The sequence below is a fragment of the Gracilinanus agilis genome, chromosome 6, assembly GCF_016433145.1.
Source record: "Gracilinanus agilis isolate LMUSP501 chromosome 6, AgileGrace, whole genome shotgun sequence".
Classification (NCBI taxonomy): Eukaryota; Metazoa; Chordata; class Mammalia; order Didelphimorphia; family Didelphidae; genus Gracilinanus; species Gracilinanus agilis.
The window spans coordinates 256,206,554-256,219,034 of record NC_058135.1 but is presented as its reverse complement, the minus strand read 5'-3'; positions in this window follow the sequence as shown (position 1 = coordinate 256,219,034).

The following is a 12,481-nucleotide window of genomic DNA, read 5'->3' as shown; positions in this document are numbered from 1 at the left end:
AGGCAGGGGAGGAAGGGGGCGCACGCTTGTCCATCTGGGGGTTTAATAACCTTGAAACGGAGAAAGGAGATAAAGGGCGTATCTAAATGTGCCCAGCATGTCAGAGAGGGAATGGAAACCCAATGGAGGGGATCTTCAAAAACACCTACTAGAGGAGGCTTTCAAGTAAGAGGGAAAATGAGCATCCAGGAATATGGCGGTGGGGGCTGTGATGGCAAAATCGTGGCAGAATTCCCCCTGAGCCATAATCAGACGGGAAGGACTAGAGAGGAATGAAATGAGAAAGCAGAGCCCCATGTAGGGAACTGAAGAAGCCTGCGCCAAAATAAGTGCTTCTATTCCTTTGGAAAAGGATTTCTTTTTTAAGAATGGAGAACAGGAGTAAAAGAAAGCAGGTACCGTGATATGAAGGCAGCCTTTATGGTACAGCTAGTGATCTGGTTAGTTTGTCCACACTGTTAAAACTGTGATCATGTCCAAGTTTTCCTTGCATCTCTATACAAAATTTCCATCATATCTAGGAAATGAAAGTCTTTAAGAAAAAAATGCAAAAATAAATTCTTTCTTTTTCTTTAAAAAAGATTATGGAGGGGGGGCAGCTGGGTAGCTCAGTGGAGTGAGAGTCAGGCCTAGAGACAGGAGGTCCTAGGTTCAAACCCGGCCTCAGACACTTCCCAGCTGTGTGACCCTGGGCAAGTCACTTGACCCCCATTGCCCACCCTTACGAATCTTCCACCTATGAGACAATACACCGAAGTACAAGGGTTTAAAAAAAAAAAAGAATATCGGTAGCTTTTGTTTTTTTTAATATCATCTTCATTTCTGCATATATATTTATATACCTCCTCTAGGGTGAATGATCCCTTATAATAGTTTTATATTATAAGGGAATTTATATTGTAAGGGAATAATCCCTTATAATGATTTTAAAAGAAAAGAAAAGGTGGGGAAAGTAGTTCAGCAAAATAAGTCACCCCATTAATCATGTCTGACAAAGGGGCAGCTGGGTAGCTCAGTGGATGGAGAGTCAGACCTAGAGACGGGAGGTCCTAGGTTCAAATCCGGTCTCAGACACTTCCCAGCTGTGTGACCCTGGGCAAGTCACTTGACCTCCATTGTCCACCCTTACCACTCTTCCACCAAGGAGCCAAGATAGGTGATATTCTGCCCCTGTAGACTCCCCACTTCTACAAAGAGGGAAGAGATTTGCATTTTTCCTTTCTTCTCTGGGACGAGGTTTGGTTAATCTGTAGGATTACATATTAATTCTTTTCCTAAAATCAATGAATTCACGACCTTATTAGAAACTCAATATTGAATACCGATATCAATGACTTAAGTTATTTCCTCAAGAACTGTTTCTGCTTAGGGTAGTGAGATGATGAAGCGGTTGGAACATTGGGCCTGGTGTCAGGACCTTGAGTCAGTCTTTGTGAGTTCAAATGGGACTTGAGGCACTTGCTAGCTTTGTCAACCTAGACAAGTCACACTTACGCCTGTTAGTCTCAGTTTCTTCATCTCTAAAATGAGCTGGAGAAGGAAATGACAAACTACTGCAGTATCTTTGCCAAGAAAACCCTTAATGAGATCACAAAGAACGACTAATACGTGACTAAATCAACTCAACGACAACAAAACTTTTATATCAATTATTATTCTCGACACAGAAAATATAACAACTTTCAGTCATTATCTCTCAGTCCCTACCAGGACTCTCTAGTTCACTCAATTATCATTTATTTATCCTCATATACTCATAGATAGCACACTCCCCATTCTTTTAGCTCATTTTTTTTTTGCTTTGTATTGTGTCAGATCTTTATAGATTTTTTTAACATTTCTAATACTTTTCAATCTAGTTATATTATGGTATCCAATGGCTTTTGAATTATTTAATTTAATTTATTAGAATAATTTATTAGAATAATCCCTTTTGCTAGACATTTAAAACACTTCCATTTTTTTTTTTTTTTGCAATTACATACAGAGATGCTCTGAAAACCAAGATGGGGGCAGACCTAGAGAATGGAGGACCTGGGTTTGAATCTGGTCTCAGACATGTCCTAGCTGGGTGACCCTGGGCAAGTCTCTTAACCCCCATGGCCTAGCCCTTACCACTCTTCTTTTTTTTTTTTTTTTAAAACCCTTACCCTCCATCTTGGAATCAATACTGTGTATTGGCTTCAATGCAGAAGAGTGGTAAGGGTAGGCCATGGGGGTCAAGTGATTTGCCCAGGGTTACACAGCTGGGAAGTGTCTGAGGCCAGATCTGAACCTAGAACCTCCCGTCTCTAGGCCTGGCTCTCCATCCACTGAGCTACCCAGTTGCCCCCCACCCCCTTACCACTCTTCTGCCTTAGAACAAATGCATAGTACTGATTCTAAGATGGAAGGTAAAGGTTTAAATTTAATTTAATTTAAAAAATTAAAAACAAAATTAAAAAATAACATTTCAGGCTATCTTCCAAGTAATAGGATTATGGCAATGGTCAAAGACTGAATTTTTTGGGGGTAACTTTCAGTGCAGAATACCAGATTATTCTTCACACTGATTTTATAAAAATCATTCATTCACAAGCAATCAATGAATGTACCTGTATCTCTGTAACCTCATCAGAACTGAATAACTCACATTTCTAGACAATCAACGTCTTACAGCACCCCTTTGAGATAGTGTGAATATTATGACTTCTCTTCTGAAGATAAGGAAATCGAGATCTAGAGGTTTTAAACAACTTAAAGTTGACATTTGGATTCAAATCTACTGATTCTAAGAATCACTGTTTTCTCTGCTATAGAAAGGGTTGTTCAGTTGTTTTTCAGTCATATCCAATCCTTCATCCCCTCATCTGGGTTTTTTTGTTTTGTTTTGTTTTGTTTTTGGCAAAGATAATGGAGTGGTTTGCCATTTCTTTCTCCAGCTCATTTACAGATGAAGAAACTGAGGCAAACAAGGGTGAGTTACTTGCCCAGCATCACAGGGCTAGTAAGTATTTGAGGCCTGATTTGGCTCATGAAGTTGAATCAGTTTCAGCATGGTTCTTGTGATTATTCATCTCCATCCCCAAAAGATTCTAGGTAAGCAATTTAACCTCTTAAAGACCTAGTTATTTATAAAATGGAGATTATTAAAAGCATCTGCCTCATAGCATTTAAATCAGTTATGTAAAAATACTTTGCAAACTTCTCTAATATGGTGTCCCAGACCAAAGCAAGGCCTGTGATTCGGGGCCCTGGACATGACTTTCCTTCCAAACTGATCCCGGGCCATCGCCAGTCATCCTGACTTTTGTTTTTCTTTGGGATGTTTGATGACTAGAAGAGGGAGTAAGACAGGTGGCTTTAGGTAACTCTGCCTCCTTTAAATCCAATTAAATCCAATTCACCCACAAGTCAGGACATCTCTCCTTCTTGCCATTGGTCCTCTTTGAAAATGAAGGAAGAGGGGACAGCTAGTGGATTGAAAGCTAGGTTCAGAGATGGGAGGTCCCAAGTTCAAATCTGGCCTCTGATATTTCCAAGTTGTGTGGCCCTGGCGAAGTCCTTAGTCAAAAGTCTAGCTCTGGCCCCTGTTATCTCTTGCTTGGACTATTACTGAAGCTTTCTAATTGGTGCCTCTACCTCAGATCTCTCCCCCACTGTGATCTCTCTTCCATACAGCTGCCAAAGTGATTTTCTTAAATGTCACTTCCCTATTCAATAAACTCCTGTTTATTTTATTAACTCCAGGTCTGTTGTTGGCCTTTAAAGCTCTTCCCATCCTGGCCCCTTCCTACCTTCCTGCTCTCTTTTTCTCCCTTTCGTCCATTCTATAATCAGACGGGCCGCCATATTTGCTGTTCCTCATATGCCACCTCCTGTTTCTGAGCCTTTTCACCCATGTGCTCTTCCTCCTCCTCTCTGTCTCTTGGCTTCCTTCAAGACTCAGCTAAAGTCCCACCTTCTGGAGGCGGCCTTTTCTGTTTCCAACCCCTCATCCCTTGCTGCTAGTGTCTTCCTTCTGCAGTTGTTCCTTCGACTATGTAAATATTTATTTTTATATTGTCTTCTCTGTTAGAATGGGAGCTCCTTGAGGGCAGGAATTGTGTCTTTGCCTTTCTTCTTATCCAAGCCTTCACATAGGGCCTGGCTCATAGCAAGGACTTACTTGTTCATCTCATATTGTATTGTATCATATCACATTGTGTCATGGCATGTTGTATCATGCTGTGTTGTATCATATTGTACTGTAGTGTGTTGTGTTGTATTATAATGTATTGTATCTATTGCATAATCACATAGAACTGTGGACAGCCCATTGATTCTGGAATCTGAAGACCTAGGTTTAAATCCCATTTCTGAGATCTATTACTGTATGACCTTGGGCAAATCACTTGATCTCTTTGGACACATCCATAAAATGAGGGGCTGAGACTAGATTATCTTTGAAGTCTCTTTTGGTCTTGGATCCTACAAATGGAATTCCATTGTCCTTACTCAGCTAACAGGAAGGGCTGGGGATCATCTTTTGAGAAGCGTGACCCTGGATTCTTTTTTTTATTTGAAAATTTTTAATTTAATTAATTAATTTAGAATATTTTCCCGTGGTTACATGATTCATGTTCTTTCCCTCGCCTCCTCCCACCCTTCTCTTATAGCCAATGCACAATTCCACTGGGTTTTACATGTGTCATTGATCAAGACTTTTTTTCCATATTATTGATATTTGCACTAGGGTGATCATTTAGAGTCTGCATCCCCAATCATATCCCTGTTGACCCATGTGATCAAACGATTGTTTTTCTACTCCCACAGTTCTTTCTCTGGGCGTGAATGTCGTTCTTTCTCACAAGTCCCTCAGAATTGTGACCCTAGATTCTTACAAATGCCTGCAAGATCCTTTGTTCCTCTAGTTCGGGTGGAGCTGGTAGATTGGTTAAAGACAGAGCTGAAAATGTGGCGATTGAGGCAAAAGGTGGAGGAAGTCTGATTTTACTGGAGGATGTTGACAAGAATGGCACAGGATAGGCAAGTATAGATGGGTTGGAAGGAGTGCCAAGGTCGATGAGATCATGAATCCACTGGATTATGTGAAAGAAAGAAAATTGTGTTGGGGGGCAGTTAGATGACTCAGTGGATTGAGAGTCTAGGTCTGGAAATGGGAGGTCCTGTGTTCAAATCTGAATGCAGACAATTCCTAGCTGTGAGACCTTGGGCAAGTCTCTTAATCCCCATCACCTAACCCTGAACAGGTCTTTGGCATTGCAACCAAAACCCAGTATTGATTCTAAGGTGAAAAGTAAGGTCTTCTAAGAAAGTTGTGTTTCAGAGCAAGTATGTATGAGAGCATCAAGATTTTTGGGTCTTTTTGAAGATGATTTATACCACTTGAGTATGGCTTCAAAGAAAATGAAGTGGTAGGAGGCTACTAGTATTTATCAAATGCTTCTGGATTTTGGAAAACACTACAAGTATCATCTCATTTTTTTCATCACAATAACTGTAGGAGGTAGGTGTTATTATTACCCCCATTTTAAAGATGGGAAAAATGATGTAGAGAGATATTAAGTGACTTGTTCAGGGTTGTACAGCTAGTCAGTGTCTAGGGTGGGATTTGAACTCAAGACTTACTGCCTCTAGAAGCAAAGATTTTTCCACTGGGTCACTTTTGCTGCCACTTGTATGAAGCAGAATGGATGCTAAGGTGGTCAAGAGTGGAAAAAACTTAGTGGGTGGAGAAGGCTAAGAAGTTGGATTAATAAAGAAAAATATGAGAAGACAATATGTGGGGAGATGGGGAAAATTAGTGTTGATTTTTTTTTTGAAGTAGTAAAAGGGAATTTTAGAAGGATAACAGAAAAGGCTTTGCTATGGAAAGAGCAGAGTGGAAGAACAGTACTGTCATTTAATTCAAGAGCCAAGCAGGGGCAAAGGTCCAAAGGGAAGAGGGCTCCCACCCTGACAAGGCTGAGGGCCACTGACTGAAATTCCAAATTCATGTTTACTAACCACTGCCAATGCTTCCACACTGGAATCGCCATCCACCAGGAAGCATCTAACTACCAGCCAAAGCTACTGCTCAGGGTGTTATTGGATTGACTTTAAGGGGAAGAAGAAAATGAAAACCATAGGATTGGAACAGGGTGGAAAGGAATATTAGGCCTGAAGAGGGAAAAGATATTTCTGGACTGGATGCCTGGGAATACAGACCAACTGATAGGAAGCAGGGATGGCCAAGGAGTAAGAATCTGGGCAGAGCTATTGGGCCAGCATGAATTCTGGCTTAGTGTTAGGCTTGACAGAAATATCTGCAATTCCTTCTCCCCAAATCTAGCACACAGAGGTTGTCAGCTGCCAAGATCCTCCCAGAATGCTGTTGAACTTTGGCTTAGAGATCCTAGCCGGGTACCCAGATGTCTGCCTCTGGACCCCGACCACTTTCCTGACCCCCTATTCTCCTTCATCATGTCTTCAACAGACCAAGAAACCTAGTCGTTCCATAGCTCCAAGTTCCCTGAATGGCCATTGGAAAGATACACGATTTTATAGACTCTTAAGACATCAGATTTGGAAATGACCTTAGTGGCCATCCAGGCATACCTGCAGTGGACTAGGCCAACTCTTCCCTCAGACACTTATTAACTGTGTGACTCTGGGTACATCATTCAATGTCTCTCAACCAAAGTTTCCTTATCTGTAAAATGGTGGCAGGGCATGGACTAGATGCCTCTCAGATCTCTTCCAAATCGAAATCTATGCTCTCTTGATAACACTGCCAGCAACTGGCCATCTAGATTTTACTTAAAGACTTCTAATGAGTGGGAACCCATCATCTCCTGAGTCACTTCTTTCCATTTTGGAAAAGATCTATTTTTTTCATTGTTATGAGTCACCATTTCCTTTATTTGAAAAAAAAATAGAGTAAACCATCATGGTTCAGCTCAGAAGAAAACCGGGTTAGAGTTTAAGGAAGTCCCTCTATTCTGAAGCATCTATTTTGAAGGTTTGGGACTAAGAACCCTTAGGTCCGGAGACGGTAACTTAGATAGCTCTGGGTTTGGTTGCTTTAAGTTTGGTGGGCTTGATAAGCTTAAAGTCAGTGGCCTTAGGATTCATGGAACCACTGAGCTTGGGTGCCTTGGAATCACTGGGCTTGGTGGATTTCATAGCCTTGGATTTAGACTTAGTGACTTTGGGAACAACAGACTGAATAGCTTCAGAGAGAGTGGTTCTAAGCTTGGGGATCTTGGAACTTGGACATTTAGTGCCAACTTTGAGGTCCGTTACCCATGGACCTGGTGATCCTGGACCTTAGGACTTGGAGTTTGGGGACCTGGATGCTGAGGGACTTAACGGCTTCTGCTCATGCCCTGGTCTCCAGAGCATTGCTGGCTCGCATTTTCTTTAGTCTTTTCTTGTGCTGCTTTCCAGCAGAGTCCATATTTCTCAGAAACTTGAGGTCGAGGATGCCTGTGTTACCTGACACCTCTTAGATCTCAAGGATATCTCGAATTGTTAGGAAGTTTTTCCTGATGTTTAGAGCTAGAAGGGGGCACCTAAGTCTAATCCCCTCTTCACTTCCAATCCTACAGATAAAGTCTGGGAAGCCAGATGATTTGTCTACGGCTCTGTAGGGCACCTAAGTGACACAGTGGGTAGAGTACTGGGTCTGGAGTCAGGAGGACTTCTATTTCTGAGTTTATTTCCACTTACCAGCTGTGTAACCCTAGGCAAGTCATTTAATGCTGTTTGCCTTAGTTGCTTCATCTGAAAAATGTGCTACAGAAAGAAATGACAAACTACTCTAACACGTTTGCCAAGAAAACACCAAATGGAAGAGTTGGACATGAGTATAGTAGTAACAGAGGCAGGATTTGAATTCAGGTCCTCTGACCCCAGAACCAATATACCTTTCACTATACCACACTGCCTCCCTCCATCCATTGCTTATGGTTTTGCCTTATCTTGGACCTTGTAAAAAAAAGTCTCATGCCTCTTTCATGTGAGGGCCCTGCAATGAGGATGAGGGCCAGCATGTGTTCCATAGCACCTGCCATCAGATCTCTCCTGCCACTTAAAAGAGATATAATCCTAGGCAAGTGTCTTAACCTGCCTTCCACTAGCAGAGCTTTTCATCAGGGGGCATTTAGAACTAACATGATGCTGATGCTGATTATATAGAGTGTCCCAAAGATCTTAGTTCAGTCTCAAGCTTTAATACCATAAAGTGCATTAAGACTTTTGGGACATCCTATATTATTATTGATGTAATTCTTGACTTTTTTCAAAGGAGTTCAGAAGATTATTAGAAAAAATGTCTAAAACATTACAAAAATAGCTCAGTTTTATGCCATTGACTAGACTCTAAAGAGATCTCAGACATTATCTTGACCAACCCCATCATTTTACCAATTTCCACCAATCCTTGTCTTGAAGAGTTTAAGTTGCCCAGATTAAATTTTTGTAATGAGTAACTACACTCATTCCCAGAGAGAGAGAGACAGAGACAGAGACAGAGAAGAGAGACAGAGACAGAGGCACAGAGAGAGAGAGAGAGAGACAGAGACAGAGAGAGAGAGAGAGAGACAGTGAGTGAGAGAGACAGAGACAGAGACAGAGACAGAGGCAGAGAGAGAAGAGAGACAGAGAGGAAAGAGGGAGAGAGAGGAGAGACAGAGACAGAGACAGAGAGAGAGGAGAGAGACAGCGAGTGAGAGAGAGACAATGAGAGAGAGACAGAGAGAGGAGAGACAGAGACAGAGATAGAGAAAGAGGAGAGAGACAGCGAGTGAGAGAGAGACAATGAGAGAGAGACAGAGAGAGAGGAGAGAGACAGTGAGAGAGAGACAGAGGAGAGACAGAGACAGAGAGAGACAGAGAAAGAAAGAGAGAAGAGAAACAGAGACAGACAGAGACAGAGAGAGAGAAGAGAGACAGAGACAGAGGCAGAGAGAGACAGAGAAAGACAGAGACAGAGGAAAGAGAGAAAGAGGGAGAGAGAGGAGAGAGAGGATGGAGGGAGAGAGAGAGAGAGAGAGAGAGAGAGAGAGAGAGAGAGCAATAGCAGTTAGATTGTAAGAAGCTGAGCAATGACTGCTTTTTGCTTCTAGGATTTGGGCGGATTAATTCTCCTTTGAAAATGATATCATTGTAGACTATTCTGTTGTAGTCTGTAATGGACTTGGGGGATGATACACAGGCATGTCTTGGCATGGAATGTTAGCATCCTGGTTCTATCATTCTGAAAGTCAGGAAGGTCAATCTATACTTGGGGGCGTCCAAAGCCTTTGGGAATATTGGGGAGGGGACTTGGGACTCCACCACGTTGGGCTTTTGTCTTCTAGTCTTCCCACACTTAACTTTTCCTCTTTGATAAAAACATCCTGGCCTCTCCAGCTGAGCAGGCTGTCAGGCAGAAGGTGCAGGTACGCTCTTTCATAATGAGATCACTGTAGGTTACAAGCATCCATTTGCCTACCAGGCAGTTAAAAAAGCTTTGCTTTTATCGTGCAACATTGTTCTATCATACAGTTTTCCCCTCAGCTCCTCCCTTCAAGGATTCCTTCAAGGGCTCCCAAGTAGAATTCAAACTCCTGTCTAGCGTTTAGGGCTTGTCACAATCAGGTATCACCCAACAAATCCAGCCTCCCTCCTGGAACTCTCCCCAGGGCATTCAGGGAAGCTGAGCTATTCCCTGTCCCCTCGCCATTCTCTCTACTCTTTCACCTCTGTGTTAGGAATGTCCTCCCTCTGCCTCTTCCTTTGCTGAATTCCTCTCTACTCTATAAAATCCAATTTAGATAAACTGCAATGCTGACATGAAAACTTCCCCTTCCCCTCTACAGCCCAGACCTCACCTAGCACCTATTTTTATAAGTCTCCAATGAATACGTCAGAGCATATTATCTATTACGGATCTGTGTCTGCAAGCTTCACAAGGGCAAGAACGATGTCTTAGCTAAATTTGTTTGTAGGCTCAGAGTCCCCCCTGGGTTCTCCTCTGCTTCTCCCCCCTCACATCCAGTTGCCTGTCAATTCTTGTTGATTCCACTTTTCCCAAATCTCTGCAAGGTGTTCCATTCTCTGTGCTTCCCCGAGGCTCTCTGCTCCCAGAGGGGCACCATACTTGTGTTGAGACCCAGTTGGCTCAGACCTACTGCAGCTCAGAACTCTCAAGCTTCAGCAATCCACCAGCCTCAGCCTCCCTCAGCTGCAAATCATAGGATTATAGATTTCAGGTTGAAAAGGGTCCTTACAGGTTCCCGAGCCCAACTCCTTCATTTTATAGACGGGGAAACAGTCGCAGTGGAGTGAATTACCGATGGTTGTACAATGAATCTCTGAGGTGTGATTCAGACCCAGAGACTTTAAGTAAGTTGCTCAGGGTCATAGAGCTAGTATGTGTCATAGGCAGAATTGGTACATTAGCCTTTCTCACCTCAGCAAGTTGGTACAGTGGATAGAATGTTGGCTCTAGAGTTAGAAAGATATGAATTAAAGTCTGGACCTAGGCATTTACTAGCTGTATGACCTTGAGCAGGTCAATCCACTCTATTTGCCTCAATTTCCTCATCTGTCAAACGAAATAAAGAAGGAATTGGCAAACCATTCCGGTGCCTTTGTGGTGTGACCCTGGGCAAGTCACTTCACCCTATTTACCTCAGTTTCCTCATCTGTCAAATGAGCTGAAGAAGGAAATGGCAAACCACTCTAGTGTCTTTGTGATGTGACCCTGGGCAAGTCACTTCACTCTGCCTCAGTTTCCTCATCTGTCAAATGAGCTGAAGAAGGAAATGGCAAACCCACTCCAGTATCTCTGCCAAGAAAACTAATAAGGACACATTGAGTCAAGACCTGACTGAAACAACCACTTCCTAACCTCAAGACCCATACTCTATCTCTTATGCCACACTGCCCAGCTTCTCTTTAAAGCTCCATCCAGCTATAAAGCAATGATCCTCTAATCCTAATCTAAATCTAGGTATCAAAGATGAGGAGTTAGCACATTTTAGAGGTATCATTTTAATGACAAAGGGCTTGGGACCCAGAGAAATGGCTAGAAGCCTGTTAAATGGAACTGCATTTATGGTCTAGTCTCTGGCACCAGGATCCAGGGCTTTCTTCTGCGAGCAGGTCTCCTATTTCTATCTAGCTGCTCTGTCTACCCTGCTAGGCTGAGGGCCATTGACCATCTGGAGGCTGAGCTCTTTGCCAAGCCTCCATCAGGAAGGCCACTCCTTCCTCCTGCTTGGCTGGCTCGCCAAGAGGGAGGGCAGCTCCTCTCCACTCAGCCGTGGAGTATCATTACCCTCAGCGGCGTCAGGGAATTAGCAGACCTTTGGATGAAGCGCCGGGGAAATGTTTCCCTGCCTTTGCTTCAGTGAACAAGGAGCTGGGCCAGAGGAGTAGGACTTCAAATTTGTATCCAAAAATTGGATTCAATTTCTCCAAGGCTCGCTACAAATTCTCCTTCTGATCTCCCTTCTGCTGATCGCAGGGAACCACACACCTAGGGCTGTCTGCCAGCAAACGGGCTACTTCGGGTGATGTGAAAACTCAGGCCCGTCATTTCGTTTGGCTGCTCCAAGTGCCCATCCCTTGGCAAAAGATGCCAGGATTGAGTTCTGCGGGAAAGTTGTCCAAAATGTTCTCTCTGCTGAAGTTGTAGGGAAGACCCTGGCACACCATCCAGGAGGGGTGGCGAGGAATCACGGCGTGGCAAGGAGGATGTTGGTTCTGGAGGACTTGAGTTCAAATGATAACCCTACTATTTGTTTCCTATGTGATCTTGGGAAAGTCACTCCAAATTTTCTGGGTCTCAGTTTCCCTGTCTGTAAAAAAGAGTTTGGCCAAATGACCCCCTACCTTCTCCTCTGGCCCTAATCCTGATTCTATGACACTGCAAAGCTTTGGGAGAGAAGGGAGGTCAGAGCCAGCCCAGCTCCAGCTGGGCTGGAGCTCGCCTGGGGTATAACTGTTTAGGAGGTAAAAGGGAAATCCATCTATTAACTTTTTTTCAGTCTTTATTTTGAATATTTTCCCATAGTTACATATTTCATGTTCTTTCCCTCTCATCTATTAGCGTTTTATTTTTTTTTTTTTTACTTATTAGGTAGTTAACTCTTGATTCTGTACTGCAGATTAAGGACTGCAAATGCTATTTTTGCTGTTGTTCATCGTCTGACTCTTTTGGACTCCATTTAGGTTATTTAAAAAAAAACCTTTATCTTCTGTTGTAGAATCAATACTATATATTGATTCCAAGGCAGAAGAGCAGCAAGGGCTAGGCAGTGGGGGTTAACTGACTTGCCCAGGGTCACACAACTAAGTGTCTAAGATCAGATTTGAACCCAGGACTTCCCATCTCTTGGTCTGGCTCTCAATTCACCGAGCCACCTAGATGCCCCCTCATTTTTTTTTTTTTACAAAGATACAAGAGTGGTTTGCCATTTCCTTCTCATTCATTTTGACAAAGACACAGAAGTGATTTGCCATTTCCTTC